The sequence below is a fragment of the Pteropus medius genome, unplaced genomic scaffold, assembly GCF_902729225.1.
Source record: "Pteropus medius unplaced genomic scaffold, Ma_sr-lr_union100, whole genome shotgun sequence".
Taxonomy (NCBI): Eukaryota; Metazoa; Chordata; class Mammalia; order Chiroptera; family Pteropodidae; genus Pteropus; species Pteropus medius.
Window position 1 is genome coordinate 26,641,143 of NW_024349519.1, and position 20,638 is coordinate 26,661,780.

The 20,638-nt window shown below is 41.7% G+C and overlaps 1 protein-coding gene across 2 annotated transcripts in view; it reads right to left on the minus strand.

Moving 5' to 3' along the window:
- IRF2 (interferon regulatory factor 2) overlaps positions 1-20,529 on the minus strand; it is a 74,795-nt gene extending 54,266 nt beyond the window's left edge. Inside the window, exon 1 of one of the 2 annotated variants that reach the window (XM_039882635.1) lies at positions 20,331-20,529. The gene's annotated coding sequence lies outside the window, so the exon portion shown is untranslated. Of the gene's footprint in view, positions 1-19,937; positions 19,994-20,330 lie in introns of those variants that run through there. The other variant, XM_039882634.1, reaches the window with a different exon arrangement.
- Positions 20,530-20,638: the final 109 nt, after the last annotated feature.

A 20,638-nucleotide genomic window follows, 5' to 3' on the forward strand; every position in this document is an offset into this window, starting at 1 on the left:
TATGCAGTATGTGTGAGAACTATGACATCCATTGAGATGGGTACATGAGCCACTCTCCCATTTAACATAAGCCTAACTGCTCTGTGGAAACCATGACATCAAACAAAAAGACTACTTGTAGTGGCACAGATACAAATGTACTCAAGGAATTGTCTGGAATGCGTATCTCCTCCATTTTTTTTTTTAATCACTTAAAATTCTTTTGAATGATAGGGCAAATGTGTCATTGCAATGTGAGAAGCATAATGTACATTGAACTGCTTTCAGGTTCTGTGGGACCTGGGTAGAAATTCAGTTCTGAGATCTTTGGTCGCATACCTGGCAGTGGGAAGAAAGAAAACACACTACGGCTAAAGAGGACCAGGGTGAAGACACCCCCAGAGACCTTCCTATCGCAAGGGCCGAGGTACTTACACTGGCGTTTACACTTACGTGCATGAATTGAAATTTTTATAAATATATAAATAAAAAAGCCAAAACTTGCCTCTAAAAAATGCTCTCCTGATTCCTCAGGAGATAATGATGGTGGTGGGGCAAGTAATGTCAACGAGTATTTACAGAGCACCTACGATGTACCTGGTATTAAGTTCTATGCGTTATATACCTTGTCTCATTTATCCCACACATAACCCTATGAGGTAGGTACTATTATTTTTCTTGTTTTAAGAAGAGGAATAAATGGCTTAGCCCATGCCAAAAGCGATTCTCCATCATAGAGCTCCATTATCAAGAGAACAAGTATCCTAAAATGGGCTTTCGCCTTGAATAGACGATATTCACCTACTTTGCCCTTTGGGTCTTCAGACATGACTGCTAGGAAACACACCAGGGAAACTGGTGTGTTTCCCAAGCTTTACTTGGACACCACGCTAGTTCTGACAGTTGCTTCTTTATGTTAGAAACATTTCGAGAACAGGGGTGTCAAAGTCCCCTAGGCCTAGAGATCTCCTTGTGACATTTCCCAGCACTTTATGCTTGGCTGGGTCTTTGTTCTGGGGGATGGGCAATTAAGAATACAAATCTCCCACAAACAAGGATGATATCAGGAGATAAGCGAGCTGTCTGGGACTTTTCCTAAAAGAGGAAGTCTTTTGACCTTGTATGACCCCAGGGCTATACTGATGAAAACACTTTTTTAGCAATCTCCTCACCAGATCCAGAAGCAAGATAAGCACAGGTTTAAAACCTGAAGTCCCTAAGCAAAACTTTGTAAAACCATTATACCTCTATTTGACATCCTCCTTGCCTCTCCCCGTCCCTACCCTTGGGGATGTAGGTGACCAGTGAGGCCCCCAACAGGCTTCAATAGTAGGCATGGATCCCACCAACACCTCAGTGACAGAATGAGGTAGGAAGAGGAGTCATAAAGATAGAAGATTTTAACACTGTCTCCTGTCTTTCTTAGCCTGCAGCCAGCAGAACTGGGGGCGAGGGAGAACTGAGAAAAGGGGCTGATCTCCAAAGCGACTGCTGCCTCTTTCTTGAAGAACACTTTCCTAATTATACAATTACATACATAAAGAATGTAAAGACCAAAGATTTTGCCTCGAGACAAACATTCTATACCTATCTTAAGTGATACATCAAGACTGAGAGTAAAGAAAGAGATCACATCCATACCCAGGGACTCACAGAAGGAAGAAAGGGTCTCATCACAGCAGTCCTGTGCTGACTTTCTCAGACCTGCTGTCATGGAAGTAGCAGAGCAGAAAAGGTGACAGTGCGGGCTGTGGAGGCTGGCTGACATGCCTGGTTCCAAACCCCAGCTCTATCACTTATTAGCAGTATGACCTTGGGCAGGTTACTGACCCTATCTGTTCCCTCAGGGTTCTGGGAGGGTTAGATGAGGAAATATGTAAAGCATCTAGAATAGTGCTTTATATCTCACAGGTACTTCGGATTGGAGTATACCTAGGTACAAAATTTCCAGACAGCAGTTTGGTGATAGTATCAAAAATTTTAAATGACATCCTCTGCCCCAGCCATATAACTTCTAGGAATGTTTTCCAAGCAATTTAATCTTGTGTAATTTAATCATATGTTTTCTTTAAAAATAATAATAATAATAATAATACAATGATCATTAAATCTGTCTCACATGCAAATTTAATATCCGGTCTTGTAAAAGAAAATAAGATGAGAAAGCTCTGTGAAGTAATACAGACAAATTATTTTCGGATACATCTAAATTATGAAAATCTAACAGCATTTCTTTAAATCCATTGTCTTTTTAAGGAATAATTTCTTGAAAAATTTATAGATAGTAAAAAGGATCTAAGGGGATTAACTGACTTTTAAAAACATTTCATAAATTTGAAATCACGCTGGGACCACTGGGTGTGTTTGGCCCCAGATCCTGGTACCTGGATGGCATCAGATTCTGCAATTCAGCAAAGCAAAAATCATGGACAAATTTCAAAGCATATGGAGTCAGACTCATACTGCATGTTCAAACTTTCTTTCCATGTTCAAAATGGGAAAAGAAGCAGCCCTATTTTCCCCTTAATCAGCATGTCCTCTGAGCACTGCCTTTGAAGTACGGGAGTAAAGCAAATTGTGAAAGGCATAGCTTTTCCTTTTGGGTGTAGGTGGAGAGTTCATTTAAGATTGTTCTTTCCACAAATAGGTTGCCATCCCTGGAGCCATCCATCTAAGTCAGTAATTTGAAAACCCAGAAAAGACATCTTAGTCCTCAAGTACACTGGGGAAGTACAGAAAAAATTACATAAGATAGTGTGTGTGAGACAAGTGTGAACAACAAAGTGGACAAATGACACACCTACACTAGTTTGGGGAAGGGAGTGTTGCAGGAAATGGGCAGGGCCTGAATTTTCTGAGTTGTTTATATCATCCAAGTCACTGAATCCCTTTCACTTCCTTTTCACACTAGACAGACTATGGGTATGGTTTTTGTCCCATCGGGAACACAGAAAAGACAAGGGGACATGGGGAAAGAGGAGAGAGCAATGCTTGCAATACTAAAGCTTGAAAAGTCAAATGATAGGGACTTTTAAAAGGCCACCATACTGGAACGTTCTAAGAAAATCTATTCGCATAAAATGACAAAATTGTTTGCTGTCATCTGATTTCAAATCCATCACTGGCAGGCTATGTGGAAAACCAGTGCCTTCCCAAAAGAAAACTGCCTAAAAAGAATTTGCTCTGAAAAAGGTTGGTCTTCAAAGGTACTGCCTAACCCTCCCCTGGATGAGAATAAATGATTCCCCTCATCATGCCACAGCCGCAGGCTGGGCCTAAAGCCTCCTTCATGCTGCCGCCACATTTTCTTTGGGGATTGCCTTTGAATTGTCCCCTCTACCAGTAACTTCTCAATAAAGGTTACCTATTATTATTATTGTTGTTGTTCTTATTACAAAGCTATCCAATTCAACTTTTTATGTTCAGATCAGGCCGAAATCTAACACACAAACTATAAACTTATGAACTACAGTTTTCATGAGTTTGATTCTATCCCTGCGATAAATCATCCCGATTACCAATGAATTCCGACTAAAAAAGAGGGCCACTCTAAGTAAAAACTGCGACCCATTCTAAGTACAGGAATACCTCTGAAGCAAACACTCCTCTCTCCTCTGCACACTGCAGAATAGTCTTCAAATATTTTTAGAAGATACTTACTGCCTCTAAACAAGTTCCCAAACGCACCTGGAAATTGGATTTAGTGTCCGCTGCACTGTCACTATTTCCCCCTGTGCCATCCCTTTCCAGGACCACACTGGTTTCCTTCCCTCTCCTGTAGAAACAAAACGTGCTAGAGGGACAGCTCAGGTTTGGTGTCAAGTACACCTGGATTTGAATCTCCCCGCTTACAACCTATATCTTTTCCAAATCTTAGTTTTCCTCATCTATAAACAGAGGTTTTAATAGCAATTTGGCAGAGCTACTGTGAGAAAGATATAAAGGACACTTTATATCAGGGGTAAAGTATGGGAGGATAGCTTTGGTCTCCCCTGAGACTTGCACAAAGACATATCGAACAGTAGAGCCAGTGTACTCCACCTAACAGCAAAGTGGACAAAACAGATTCTCTTATGAGGAGCAGGAGGGTATCCAGGGGCCATCTTCTGGAATATTAGCTTAGTCTCCACCATGTGCCATGCTGGCCAGATTAATCTTCCTAAATATCTAATCACCTTGTTCAAAATTCTTTACTGGCTCCACAATGCCTGCTGAATAAAATCTGGGCTCCTAGTCACCACAATTCTGCCACGTCCCAACTTTCTGACTTCTTATCCAATTGATTCCTTCTACCTTCTAATGCAACCAAAGCTCACAGCTTTGTGTACTTGAAAACAAGTATATCTCTGTTCAAAATCCCTGAGCAGAAATCCCATCTTATAGATCTTTGAAACTCCCAAAATATCAATCATAGTACCTTGCCCATGATATGTAGTAGATATTTACTGATAAGAAAGTGGATGAATTGAATACTTCCTGGAAAACTCACTGCGGGACGCAGGGGGGGGGGGTGGGAAGGCAGAGGCCGAGGGAAGTGGAGGAAAAGTTAGAGGCTATGAACTACGCATTGTGATGAATAAAACTTATTATGAACAAATAAACAAGCAGGGGGAAATAAGTGCAAAAAGTATACAATCTAGAAAAGAATAATTTTACTGTTTTCATGACATTTACTAGGTGAATCAAGCTAAATATGTTAATAAACTTTTGAATTATACTTATTCAACACTTCATTCGAAAAATCTTATTGAGCCAATAAGATGCCAAGAACTATAAAAAACTGGGGGGGTGGTAGATATAAAGATGAAGATGAGATCTGTCCTTAAAGGGTTTAAGTGCAATGATGGGTGCTGGCACATAAACAACCACTCTAAAACAAGATGTCGGTCGTGTCCTGAAAGTGATACTAGAGAAACAAACTGAGGATGATAAAACTTTTGATGACATGCTTCATGATATAATGTACCCTGTAAAAACTGACCGTAAGAATTCGACACAACTGGTTCTTGGTTCATTCACTGGATCAGACTCGCCCCCATTGTCTCATGAGCCTCACAATTAATGTGACCAGGCATTACGTAATACAGCAAATTTTGGGGAAAGCATTTTCGGAAAGCATTTTGGGGGAGTTTTGCTGTATTACGTAAAAGCCTAGGAGAGAGAGAATTCTAGAAGACTTCTGGGCTTGGAAAGAGATCTTTGGGGGGACAAGAAGGAAAAACATTCCAAACAAAAGGAAGAATAACAGCAAGGGCAGGAGGGAGCAAGTACGGACTGCGAGTTTGAACCATTAGTAATACCAGAAAGCTGTGCCCCGGGAGAAAATGGGTGGATGTGGTAGAGAAACAGCTGGAAGGCTTGACTAAGGCTGGTGAATTAACAGAGAGTTAATTACCAGAGAGCCGTCTGTCCTTCTACCTTAACAGGGTCCCTGACGTCTGATGAGGGGAAACACCTGGGTACACCCCAGTACATCAAGCAGGGCTGATGGACTTTCCACGTCCTTTCTGGTCCTGTTCCTTACTGGAAAACAGAGCAGGCAAGCCCTGTTAGCCCTAAGGTACTACAGATAGGTTTGTATCTGAACAGGAAATAAATGGAGAATTAGGCCAATCATTATAATTTAATTCAACCAATATTTATTGAGTACTGGGTACTGCTGAGCCCTCACAACAGCACTCCAAAATTTATAATGGGGTCAAAAGGGCGGTCATTGATAATACATGCAGAGTGTAATATTGAAATATAGCAAAGAAATATAAAAGGGCCTTTGATACAACCGAGTGAAGACCCCAAGCAAATATCCAATAAATGCTATGGGAGCACCCAGACTACCAAGCTGGTATGGCCTCCGCTCCTGATGGTGGCGCCATTCCAACCTCAGCCATGCTATGGGAATGCAGATGGGAGAAGCCTCCAAGTGGGACAGCCAATACCCGCGCCCTCTCAGGGCTCCCGTAGTCACTGTAGTTTAGGCTTGACCCTAAGGTTCCATGAACGCACCCTTCCGTGGTCTTCCATGGTGTCACTTGGAGAATCTCGCCAAGCGCATCTCACGCCTTGGGCTGGGAGGGGCCTCCTAACCCAACGGCCAGTCTCACTGCTGAGATGCCAACAAGATCCAAGCACTCCTTGAGCCACCAGGATGTCCTGTCCTAAAAATTTCTGCTGTGCTACGGAGTGGCTTCGGGACGCCTTGCTATTCTCTTGGATCCCTAACTTGAGTTTCTCCTCGTATTAAAGACAACTCCTTTGAGTATTGCAAACCTATTAATAATCACTTCATTCTCATTGTAAGTCAAATCCAAACAAACCAAAAGAGAATACAAAAATATTTTTGTACTGGTATACCACTTCCTCTTAGAAACGTATGAAAGCACCTCAACGACAGGCCTGGTTATTATCAAAAACACAATTCCATCTTTTCTGCAATGCCCATTATGTGTATGAACAACGAATGCATCCCCCCCTACATCTTTTAAACGCAGCAGCGCACAGCTCTGCCACACCCATCTGCTAATAGTCCTCATCGTTTTCTAAAATGTAAGGGAGGAAATGTTCCAAATCCTCAATAACTTTCCCTCTCCGCAAAAAGCTTGTTCTATCCTCAGAACAAAGCCTTTCCTTACTAGCAATAACAGGAACCCTGCCCTGAAGAAAGCATTTGCAGCCACCAGGAACTTGACACTGCACCCTTCGTCTATCTGCTCCTAGCACACCAGAGAACTCTCCATGCACCAAGAGTGTAAGGAATTTTCAACGCATCACGTCTTTTCTCGAGCTGTTCTTTCAACGAAAGATGCCCTTGCTAATCCATTTGCCACCAGCCAACACTCCTTCCTTGGGGATGTTCGTAGTGAAGCACACCCGACTTCTCAGATACAGCTCCTTCCACTTCCCTCCCACAGCCTTTTGCTTTCTGTGCTTCTGTTAAGCACCTATTTAATTCTTTCTCTTCCTAAAGATGATATTTGCCTGCCTTTCTCTAACTAAATAGTAAGCTCTTTGAGAACGTGAAATTTTCAACTTTACATCTCCACAGCACAGGGCTTCACATACAGCAGTTCAAAAGTGTCTGCTAAAGGAATTAATTCCCCTGAGAGTTTTATTTAAAATATTTGCTTGCAGAAAGAAGTCTTCAACTTAAGTTCATCATAGTGCTTCAGGCCAATTTTAAGGACTTTTTAAAAGCCTTGGCCCTAAGCCTGAAGGGAATACAAATTTTTGCAATTCCTCTTACTAGTCTGCCTTACGTCAAACAGACATTATGTATGTATCTTCTTCCCAATTATTTATAACTCACTCTTAGTTATAATCCATATGTTATCTTGCCAGGCTATATTATTCAATAAAGACAAATTTTCTAAAGGACTGCATGAAATAAAAAAGTTGAACAAACCACAAAGGCAAACCAACAATAAATTTGCTACTGTAAAGTTCTGATACTTCACTGAATTTCTTCATCTAGTATAGCTCTTATAAGAATAGTTTCTCATTCTGTTGCTAATTCACAATACATACACACATGCTTTTATTAGTTTTACTTAACAGATCTCTTAGTACAGCAATAATTTTTTCACCCAAATAGTATTGAACTATTAGTGAATGTTTTACAAATTCTCATGCCCCCAAATGTTATTCTGAGGTTGTTTTTTACTCTCCTGAACCCTAAAACTACAAAAGTGATGAACCTTAGGGTCTCTTTCATGAGCCCCAAGTATTGAAGTTACCGTATAAGCAGCCACGATAATTAATTCACTACCATATTCAAGCACTGCTGAAAGGATTCAAAATACAACAGGAGAAATTTAATTTTTTGCTACAGAGTTTGACAAAACGTACTGAGTACTTAATCTGGACATAAGACCCTGGGCAGGTCGCTTGATTTCTCCAGCTGAAAAAATGTAGGAGCTGAGGTAACCTCGAAGGAAATTTCCAATTCTACTATTCTGCGAGGTTAGGTACACTTATCCACTCTGATTTACTTCATTCAGTATAATTTAATTCCTCAGCAGGTCTTTGTCAGCTTTACATCTAAAATTTTAAAAATGGTTTTGTGCCGCATGCTACATATACTGTAATAAGGGAGGATCTTTGTTAGTTTTTCAGACTATACTACTATGTCATTTTGGAACTCACAAAAAAATGACTCAATCCTACAATTCGACAAAATAATCAATTCAAAATTGGGCAAAGAACTGGAATAGACATTTCTCCAAAGAAAATACATAAATCACCAATAAGCACATGAAAAAATGCTCAGTTTCACTATTAGGGAAATGCATATCAAAACCACAATTGAAATACCACCTCACATTAGTTAGGATGGGTATTATAAAAAAGAAAGAAATAAATAAATAATAACAAATTTTGGTGAGAATATGGAGAAATTGGAATGTTTGTGCATTATTGGTAGGGATATAAAATGGTGCAGCCACTGTGGAAAATAGTTTGGTGGTTTCTCAAAATGTTAAACAAAGAATTACCTACTATATGATCTACTGGATTTAAAGAACTACAAGCAAGGACTCAAACAGATACTTTTACACTAAGGTTCACAGCAGCATTACTCACAATAATAGTCAAATGCTAATAACAACCCAAGTGCTCATGAACAGATAAACAAAATGGCGGGAATATTATTGTCTTGGAAAGGAATGAAGTTCCAATACATCCTACGACATCGATGAACCTGTAAAACATTCTGCTAAGTGAAATAAGCCAGACACAAAAGGACAAATATTGTATGTTTCCACTTACATGAGGCACCCAGAGTAGTCAAATTCATAGAGACAGAAAGTAGAATGGTGGCTGCCCAGTGCTAAGGGAAGTGGGGTTATTGTTTAATGGGTATAGAGTTTGTTTGAGATGATGAAAAAGTTCTGGAGTGGATAGTGGTGATAATTGCACAACATTTTAAATGTACTTAATGTCACTGGATTGTATACTTAAAGATAATTAACTGGTAAACTGTATGTTATGTAACTTTACCACAATAAAAAAAAAAAAGAACTAGACATGTGTTTATGAATTCACTATTTGCTGCCACTGTTTCCTTCAGTCCTGTTACAGATGATAATTATTTAATTCCATGCAACTTTAAGTATTCACTTAAACACATACACACACCCAGAGTGGGAGAGAGGGAGGGAAGGGGAGGAGTGGAGAGAGAGAGAGAGAGAGAGAATGAATGATGGATTTTCAAAATTAAATAAGGTTCGATTTTCCCTTCAGGGTGATGTAATCCCAAACTTTACTAGGAGAAAGCCTCTCCTGAAGACACAAAGGGCTAGATTCTCCCAGCATCAACCTCCCAGGAGGGAATTAGAGCAGTAGTAGAGTGTGTATTAGCAGCACTGCTAGTTACAGCGTCTACCCTGAGGGAAAGGAAAGTAGATAACTATCAGGGCTTACCCACGTGGCTTTCCTGAATGACAAAAGACACCGGAGAACAGTTGAATTCTACATGCCAAACTAAAAATGGAAGAACTGTAGAAAAACAACAACAAAACAATATGTTGTTTTCTGCCTGTTATATGATTTATTAAGAATCTGACTTTTAGAAATAAAATGTATACGGTTGGCCAAAAATTTGTCATATTAGCACTGCTGTTTCTCCTACAACCAGAGACAACCCCGTGTGGCCTATAGAAGAACCCCAAGAGGGATTCAGGATATCTAAAATGGAATTGTGGTCTTAGGTGCCCAACTGCTTGATTCTGTTTTATTTAACTATAAAAATTAGGCTCCTAACTATAAGGAATGCAGATCCTCTACCTAGCTAACTCAAATCCAAGCGGATCATTATTTTACCTTTTACTACCTTCCTCTATATACATAGTTAGCACTGAGTAAACGCCTGTTAAATAAATGACCGACTAATCAAAAGTCTACTGTTCCAGTTGAGTGAACTTCTCTACCCATCTCTCAGATTGCAACCTGCCTTTGAAGAAAGAGAGAGAGGGAAAAAAAGGCTTTATGCATTAAAAGCACCTGGAAGAAAGGCAAATCCTCTCCAAGAATATTTTAAATTCACCCTGACTTCTCAAATCACCAGTACGACCACACCCAAAAATAAAAATAGCATTCCCTACTGGGGCCTCCCTTCCAGACTCCCCAAGTTTCCACTTTCATTCTAATAACAGAGAGAAGAAAGGGGAGCAGGACCATCTGTGTCAGTACTTGGGAGTCCCCAGCACACCCCACATGCCCAGATGTCTTCTTGGGACAACAGCCTCATGTCTAATTCTCTATCTCCACTCTACCCTGAAGACCTGTCTTTAAAGATCAGCTAAACAATGCACATGAGTTAAGTTTTCCACACACACACACACACACACACACACACACACACACACCAACATCCTTGAAAAAAGTCAATAAAGATTTACCTTCGAGATTACTATTTTAAAGTAAGATTATACTTTCTTGTTCTTCTGTCAATTCCAAATCTCCAAACCTACTAGAATTCACTTAAAACTAATCTACAGTGTTTTCATTGGAAGAAAGCAATCAGCAAGCTCTGACCCACTGAGCAGCTGGGACTTTTTTTGCTGAAGGTTTGGTTTAGTCTTTATTTTTCTAGCTGCTGGCCCTGCTAACATGATTCAGTGAAGGTCATATTTAATCTCATGGAGAAAGGCTACCTAAGCAGTTCTTAGGTAGGCTTCAGTAAAAATAAATTGCCTTGGCTCTGTGAATAAGTCTGCTGCTTCAACTCAACAATTACGGTTGGAGAGAACAAATGAAGGCAATTGTAAAATATTGTATTTGATTTCAAAAGAATTTTGCTGCAAATATGCTATGGGCTGAGTGTCTGTTAATAGCAGTTATTGTTAATTATTAACCAACCCATCCAGAAAGTAGGAGCTCCCATATGTTTATCTCCAGTTTATCAGCAAACACAGCTTATTTATGTGTACAAGAAGGTATTAGTATCACTGAAACCTAAATGTCAAAGAAATATACTGGTAAGATTTTTTTTAAAGGCCTAGATGCAAAAGAGAAAAACCAAACAATTTTTCACCCTGTGGATGTTGAAGCTCTAACGCAAAGTGACAAATCTCAATATTTATGTGCTCAACACATATACCATTAGGTTTCTAACACAAAGTAGATCTGTGCCATCTATCCTGAGCTAGAATTCAGCCTTCTCAGCGAACTTTTGCTTTATGGCTGTAAATCAAATCGACAAATATTTATCCAGTTCTTACTGCATATTAAGTCCTGGTGGGAATGCAAAGAAATCCAACAGGATCCTGGCTCTCAAATAACTTGCCATGTAGGTGTTATAAATGGAAAAATCCAAGGAATCAACAATTTTCACAACAGTTCAAGAAGCTAGAAAAGATTCAACATGTTCATGACTAATCACCACAGGAATGGCACATACAGTGTGTTGCTTCTGAATTAAGAGCATTTCGTTATTTTAGGTGGAAGAGATCTGGAAAGGTTTGTGGGTGGAGGCACAGGGAGAAGCATGCAGTTAGAACCAAATCGACCACTCTAACTCTGCTTTCCTTCAGTCCTTCTAGGTTTAGTCTCTGTGTTACAACTTTCTCTATGTTTTTCTTCACACTTTGTTTCATTTGCTAATCCCACATCATCTAATATGGCAGCCACCAGCCAAATGCAGCTACTGCACACTTGAAATGTGACCAGGCTGAATTAAGATGCTCTGTAGATATAAAAGACATATTGGATTTTGAAGATTCAGTATGAAAAAAAAATGACATAAATTATCTTATCAATGTTTTTATATTAATTACATGCAGAAATAAAAATATTTTGGAAATACTAGGTAGCAAAATATTAAAATTAATTCCACCTACTTCTTGCTCATCTAACATGGCTACTAGGAACTTAAAAATTATACATGTGGCTCACATTGTATTTGTATTGGATAATGCTGTCATAATCAATACTTTTTTTTTCAGCTATGTTTTGGCATTCTGCCTCTGAACTCCTAACAGCTACACCCAACCCTTGTTTCAAAACAATCCAAAAATGTCTTCAGTACCTATAAAGGGATCAAAATTATTCACAAAGGAATCAAAACTATTCTAAAAAAAAATTTCAGATAAACATTATGGATTTAGAGGCTTCTTCAGTTGTGGAAAGTCAGAGGTCATACTCTGAGTCACACTGTCATTCTCCAATAGGAGATTTGAAAAGATTGGGAGGAAGGGAATGAAATTTCCCTGGAATCCTCGGTGCTGCTGTGACACATCTTAGCCACCGAGGACACATGAATGTATACTAACGATAGAGAATGTATATGACATAGAGATAGGGAAAGTCTGCATTTACTTCCTCTAGAAACATTTTGCTCTTCACACACAAGAATTGGATTTGTAGCCATTTGTCTAAATTAATCGCTCTGATTCAAAAGGATAGTTAAACTTCATCTCCTCAAGAGAGCCAAATGTTAGAGCTTGGACTAGGTCCCTCGGTTAAGCTTCCAAGGTACCAGGAAGACATCTCTCTCTAAGAATGTATGTTTTAAAAGAGATGAAACCCAGAGACCTTAGGGACACCTTTAGGTAATAAAAGCCTTATATTCCAAAAGGTTAGAATGAGAACCCATAGAGTACAAACCACACTCACATTCCATCAGTTTTCATAGCATCACCTGGGAGTCTAGGTATGGGGACTAATGTGACAACATCATCACTCTGGCTGTAAAGGTGGTTGTAAAGATCAGTAAAGAACTCTTCTCCAACCCCAGTGTCTTGTGTTTCTGCAGCATTCACATATACAAAGGATATATCAGTGAAATGGGGTAACATCTCAGACCCTTCACAGTTCTTGACAAAACAGCATGTCCCGAAGTCACCAAGGATCCATCAACCTAAGGGTCATGAAGTAACAAGAGCTGTGTAGGGACAATGGCATCTTCTCTTGGCATTAGCTGCGAAAGCCCTGATTCTTAGGCCTGGCTTCATACATCAAAGCAGAGAGAGCTTGAGAATGGTCACGTCTATGCAAACATCCTCCTCAGCTACACTGAATTCACTCGTCCTAATATACATCTACCAGAGGTGAGGTCAGAGGGGACACTGTAGAGTTGTCTTGAGAATGTTTTTCTGGTTATAAAAGTAATTGTGTTATTGTATTAAATTTGGAAAATACAGCCAAACACCCACAATCCCACCATCTAAATGTTTTCTTCCAGGTTGTTGTTTTTTTTTTTTTAAATGATGTATATATACAAATATGCACACGCATTTTAAAAATAAAGGACACACTTGAATATTCTCTTTTTTCCACTCAACACATAACATAATCATTTCCCCATCATTAAATGCAAAAACATGAATTTGAAAAACTATCTATACTCATGGTCTGGAAAATGAGTATAATTCATTTAAATGTGTTCCAACTGCTGAGTATTTAGGTTGTTTCCAAGTTTTCACTATAACAAAAACTAATTCAATAAACATCCTTATAAATAAATCTTCATCCCATCTCTGGTTACTTCATGTGAGTAAGTTCCTAGAAGTGAAGTTACTGGAACAGAGAGTTTAACATTTCTAAATCTTTAAGTATATGACACCCAGTTGAATTCCAGAAAGTTAATTTCAACGTACAATCCCAAAAACAACATGGAGAGCTTAGTTTCAAAATCAGTGACTTATAGTGCCCAGTTACAGCATTCATAGTTCAGTGTTAACTTGTGCCATCTATTCTTCAGGGAAACACAGTATCGGCCCATTTGTTCTATTTTCCTGATTCCCTAGTTTCCTCTCACAACCTGACAAAAATAAAACAGCAGCAGGAAGACCAACAAGCAGGAAGAGCGGAGGGTCTCAGAGAGCTAGTATAGCATTTCTGATCTATTTTATCAACACTCACCTAACTCTCAGGGCCCGTAGTTGCATCCGAGGGCAATTTTAGATTGAGTCTGAGGCCTCAAGTAAGGATATCAATTCCTCCATCCTCTCCAGCTCCAACACTACCTCTAACGTGACTTGAACAATGTCCCAGTGACAACCATTCAGAGCTTCATGTCTACTTGTCTAAAGCTGGCTGATGACTAGCAGTTTCCCATCGGACTTCATCCTAAGGATAAAAAGGCCTACCTCCAAAGTTGGAAGTTGAGGGTCCTCCAGTATTTCAACTTGCCCTTACTACCAAGTAATTGCCAACTTGTTCCTACCACCTCTAAAATGCTTTCAATGACATTTGTGTCAAGACTAAAATATCTACCTGCCTGATTCCCTCTTCTCTCTCTCCCCCAGTCAAGAATATAGGAGCCACTATTCTACTCTCCACCTTTTTTCATCACCTCATCTCCCAACTGTCGCCATTCAATGCCCTCTCCACTCTGAGTCCACCACTCCACATACCCACTAGCACCCTACGTAGGTATCAGCACACTTTCTTCTTACCACTGTAATTTTTCTCATCATCTTCAATAACTCTAGAGTAAGGAGAACAAAAAAAGCTCTCTTCAAAGTAATGTGTTAGACACTACTTCCAAGAAACCAATTTATATGCCGTTTCTTCTTACTCAAGATGTCAACCTCATGAAATGGGACAGTGAGCAGGATTCTAAGCTGATGGGGCCAGGACAATGTAGTCTATCTATAAAGTATTTCTTTGGATCCTATAAAAACTTGATATTCCTAAGCTCAAGAAGAACAAATTAAATTTGAAGCTCATCTTTCCTTTGATCACATTAGGTGTGTGAGTATCAAATGCTATTACACAGAAAACAACAATATGCCTGAAAAGAAATTATTAATGAAAATTAATAGTAAGGAGTTAACTCTCAAAAATGTTGAATGAAAGTGGGACCAGCTTTTATCACACAAAATCCTAAATTAAGATATTCTGTTGAACTAAATTGGCCTTGCCCTTGAGATGCTTAGAATCCATCATCAGAGAGAACCACACGGCCTTCTGTTTCTCATAAAAATGGGGACTGCAAGGCATGCATGCACAAAGGGCATGAGACATAGAGACATTTTTGTTCAGCTCTAGTTCTTTCTTGCTTATCGAAGCTAAATACTAAACTGAAAAGGGGGAATATAAGCCAAAATAGAAACAAACAAAACAAACCCATAACTTTTTATGACATTCCTAGACAAAGAGACATACCCATAACACAATGTCCTTCTTGCCTCTTCACAATGGAAAATTCAAAGTTTCACAACGATGACACTAATACCATTTTTGTATGACAAGCAAAGTTAACATGGGCAGAGCCAGCAGAGCTCAACTGCAGATTCCCTATTCAAAGCACTGTCCAAACGTGGAAAACGGGTTCCACCCGCTTACCTTCCTGCACAATGTAGCCTCTGAGCCAATGAAAAAATTAAGAGATTTGGCTCTGGGAAGAAATCCTTGATTCAGCGGGTCTCCACCTTTGCTCTGGCCCACACTGTACCTGAGGGATAGGGATCCAAGACACACTGGTGAATTCCAGAGGCTTACTGGGAAAAAAGAAAGGGGGATTCCTTAGGGCCAAAGAAGCAAGGAGGAAGGGGCTATAGATCTGAAGAATCCTGGCAGTTTCTAAAAGCCCCTCTCCTCCTTAGGTGATTTTGAGATGCACATAAGTCCCATCCAATGATGACAGAATGATGCAGGCCCAGAAAGGGGAAGTGACTGGCAAGTTAATAAAAGAGAAAGTCAACTCCGGGCCTCTGGGCTCTTGATCTATTCACCTTCCACTACACAGAGCCTTGGACACAGCTGCTGTCAGCAAACATTTAATAAATAAACAAAATAAGGGCACAATGTTTGTATTCGTTTAATAAAACAATTGTCTGGGTTACTACAATGGTTCATATCTTGGGGTTCCTGGATCCCCAGCAGAACTCAAAGTTATTAATAGGAGTGGGAAGGTCTTGGGCTAGTTTCAAAGCTTCACAAAGCCTAAAAGGACTATGAGCTTATCTAAAACACAGCTGCCCATCACTTTTTGGCCGGAATTGGATCAACTGGATTTGATGATGCTAGTTCTTCTCTCAAGTCAATCAGAAGTTCTTACTAGAATTCTTATGTGTTTCTCAGTAATAAAAATGGGCATATGAAGTATTCCTAACACAATTTGTTTCAGAGACCGTTTGTCAAAAGAGAGTTCGTGAGGGGGAAAATCATTTTAAAAGGATCTCTGAAGGTAAAATGCTGGCAACTATGGGCCTGGTACATGCATCCCAAAAAGCCCAAGCAGAGTCCTAGCAACAGGTTACAGATCAGCAACAGAAGCCTGTGGGCTTGAGTCCCTGCCTGCATAGTTCCCTTGGCATTTTATATAAAATATTGGCTTCAGATTTAAATCTGGACCCTATAGATACTTTATCATTCTTCACTGAAAATACAAGATTTAATCAAATCTTCTCACTCCCATTCCCACCAGCTATCCCCACCACGAGGACCACTCCTCAACCCTACCTTTGGCAAATATTGATCACACTCCGGCAAAAAGTAGGGCATAAAAGGGGCAGAAAGCCCTGACCTCTTACCCCTGTACACATGGTGTCTCATGCAGATGAAAAAAAATCTGACTTTATCATTAATAATAACTAATGTTTCACAGAAATTTATTTTATATACTACTTTATGTATTTTGTTATATATTATAAATACATAATATCTATTATATTTATTTTCACATATATAGTGCTGGGCACATTGTAAGCATTCAATAAATGCAAGTTGACTGAGTCTCTTTAAAGATGTTATTAGCAAAATACTAAAATCAGTAAGGTCACGCCTATAATAATAGATAATGAATTAAGTCTGAAGCTATGATGAAGATTCAAACTAAAGCACAGTGAGTTAGGGAAGATCTTTTTCTGACATAAAGAGGGAAAATACATTGTTATTTCCAATCATTGTTATTTCCATTTAAATTGGTCTTCTCCATGAACACCATCTAACTTTTCTTCTGACAGAAAAAATTCACTGACGATATCATATTTCATTGTTAAATACTTGGATGCTTTACATAAGTTATTCATGTTTAATTCTTTATCATTATTTATATATTCTCAGAATAAGTAAAACCCCTTCTTGCTAAAAATTCTATAAGAGAAAGTCAGTGTTTAATCCACAGTCATTATTTCCTGGCTTTTTAAAATTAATAATAACCTACAGAATCCTGAAAGTTAATACCTTTACACACTGGTAGATTGCTGTAACTTACACAACCTTCTTTCATACACAGTACCTCACCTGTTCCCAAAGGCAACCCTATCAGATATACAGTTAAGTATTATTATTATCTTCCATAGAACCAACCCTAAATGGTACTTATTGTAATTATTCAGTTGTGTACTATCAGCTCATCAACTGGAATGCAATCCCCCTGGAGTGTAAAGAAGTTGTCTTCCTGTTCCCAGTTGGACCCACAGAGCCTAGCACTGTGTCTGGGGCAGAGTGAATGTTCTAGGGAAATTTATTAAGTGAATAAAGTCTCTTGTCTACTTTAAGCCCTTTTTGGAATAAAGCACATAATGGAGCCATGTCCCAGATGCCCCATTTAGAGTTCAGTGGTCTGTTCTCTATCAAAAGGAAATTGTGTGAAAACACTTTAAAAATAACAGAGCTTACACTAGAATAATACTAAGAATAAAAGTACAATATCCTCAGAAACATGAGAATATCGATGCACATCAAATGTTAAACATCCAAAGTTTCAAATTTTCCACTACTAATTTTAAACATCTTTAACTAGCTTTGGTATATCGAATATTTACTTAATATAGTACTTCAGAAAGCGGAAAGAGAAAAGTAGGAACATAGTTCATAGAGCTGTCAGGACTTTAAGACAACCATTTGTTTGTCATATTTGCTTCCAATTTAACAACAAACACTTTTGATTATGATGACATTTTTACAGGTAAGCAAGTCTGAAATATGTGGAATTATTTCTAACTTTTCAAAGTCAACAAAAAAAACACATTGAAAATGAAATATGTAAATGTTTAATATTAAGAAGCAGTTACAAATCATAACAGACAAAAACTCTTTGATCTAAGAGGCCAAAATCTAACTTCTTACACAACAGGCTAAGTTATAAACTATAATCATTCACTAATTACAGAGAAATTCCGGACTTTGCCACATCAATCAATAGGTGTTTTAAGGTTACGCCTTAGAAATGCCAGTTTAAATTCTAAAAGAGGAATATGGGGAGGAAGGAGGAGTTGAGAAAACTAGAGAAGACTGAATCTGTGTGCCTTAAAAAATTAAACAGGGATCTCCCTCCGGGTCCTGTAAGGGCGGGGGCGGCGTGATCGTACATCTAAGATCAAGACCATCCATTATCCATTTTTGGTACTCCGTCTCCAGACCGCTGTCTGCACCTGCCCTTGAGCACCAAAAACTGCAGGCTGCAAAATTCCAATGTTATTTCCAATCGGTCTGAAAACTAATAAATGACTGAAGCCTTGACAGCAACCTTGGTGATTCCTGAAAATCCACAACAGGAAATGTAACTGTCCCCCACCCTCCCAGGCCGTTCATCAAAAGCAGCGGAGTCACAACAGGGAGGCCAGGGCAGAAGCAAATGCCAGCGTTTATCCTCATATAGAAAGACTCTGCATTTTCTCATTCTCTAACGGAGGACAAGAAGCACTACCCACTGCCCACACTGGAGGGAGGAGACTGAAGAAGGAAGGAGCGGATAAAATGTCCCCAAGTTCCCAACTCTATACTATGGGGTTAAAAAACGAGTGAAAGCCAAGCCGCTAATATGTGGCAACCTCTACTACCAGTCCCAGGGGTCACATTTACATCTGATGAACAAGGAAGGGTTCTGCTTACACGGACTGACCTGGGCGCCTCACCTGGTGCCCGGAATACTGTCCGTGCGCCCGGCTCGGGCTGCCAGCCTACTTCCCTTCTCCCCTCTAATAGGGCAAAGAGGCGAGGGCGGCACACGCACCGAGACCTGGGCCAAAGAGAGATGCCGGTGCGCCCTGGGAGGGGGACGAGTTACATCCCGAAGCCCTTCCAACTTGGGAAGGCTTCCCGAAGCCGTCTTGGGGCTGGCCCCAGGCCGTGGCACGGAGAGCGGCTGGGGGCGGGCAGCGCTCGGTGGGCGAGCCCGGCAGACCCGGCGGAAGGGAAGTGGCGGCCGCCGCTCTGCACCGCCCGTGTTCGGCCGGCGGACGAATGCCACTGCGCGCCCAGAGCGGGGTCGGAGGGCGCGGGGCGGGCGCTCACGTCCGCACCCCGCCGCGGCCTGCGCCCCAGGCTCCCCGGGGGCCGCCGGCCCCGGATCCTGCCAACAGGGCGCCGCTCGGTCCCCGCAGGCTCCCCGCCCCCACCTCGCCCGCTCCGTAGCTGAGGCGGGTCAGGCCCAGCGCGCGAGGCCGGCCCGGGGGCGCTGCGGGGACCCGGCGGCGCCTGGCGCTAGGCCGCGGCCAGGGCAGATGACCGCCAGGCGCGGCGCCCTCCCGGGACGCGCCGCCAGAGCCCCCCGCGCGCCAGGACAAGTGCAGTGACAAAGCCCCAGAGCCAGGCCGGGCGCTGGCCGGCGGGAAGGAGGACGCGGTGTCCCTCCGGAGCGGCAGCGGCCCAGCCCCCAGAAAGCCGGGCGCGCCGGCCAGGCCCGGCGCCCAGCCCCGCTCGGAGCCCGACTGCCCGCCCGCTCCGGCCGCTGGCACGCGACGCCCGCGCCCCTTCCCCGAGCTCCGCGGGCGGGCGAGCCTGGGACCGCCGCGGGCGCCCCATCAAGTTTCCTTTGGCCGCGGCGGGAGGCGACTCTCCCTCCCGGGAGCGGGGCGCAGGCAGCCGGCGGACGGCGGGTTCCTGCTTATTTCCGCGGAGGCTGCCCGCAGAGAGGCGCCGCCGCCGGGCTCCGAGAAGGACCCGCTCCCCTCCTTCAGATCTGGAGGCGACGGCGTCTGTAAACATGCACACGCACACACTTGCACACGATAATTTTGTTGTAAAAGGAGGCCCGACTCCAGCGGACTTGCACCTCCCGACACACTCAACACCTGGGGCGCAGAATCACACAGAGCAGGTCTGTGTCCATGGAGCCACCTCTCCGCATCTGCAAATCCAAAAGTGAAATTAAACCTCCACCAACCTCCTCCTCCTCCTCCTCCTCCTCTCTACTCCTCTCTCCTCCTCCTCCTTGCAGCCTCAGCAGCCCCAGTAGCAGCAGCAACAGCAGCAGAACCTGCTTCCCCTAAAATCAGATGATCCATAATAGCGCCGACCGTTCCTCCAAAAATCGGCATTAATATTTATGAACCCCAGCATTCTCCGTCTGGAAAACATCGTGTCAAACCATCAGGACACCCACACACATATCCCCTCCAGTCCTCATAAACATGCCCTCGAGAAAAACACACGCACAGTCACAACTATTATTTGAAAAATGTTACCTCTCAGTGTGCTTTTTCACGCTACCAATACACTTCCGCAAGGTTTAAGTGTTGCTAGGGTGTGTGAAATGGAAATGAAAGCCCGTCAGTTGAATAATCGCAGGAGCAAAACTAAAAGTTACTCCCCGGCTTGCCTGAGAACAGTCCAGATCGAAAGCAAAACAAGGAGAGGAAACTGCGAAGAGCCGAGGCTGGAAATCCCCCCACCCCCCGCCCTCCTCCCTCGCTCCCTCCCTCGCCTCCCCTCTCCGCCCTCCTCCCTCCGCCCTTCCTCCCCAGTGTTTGTTTCAAGCTTTTGCAACCGGGAG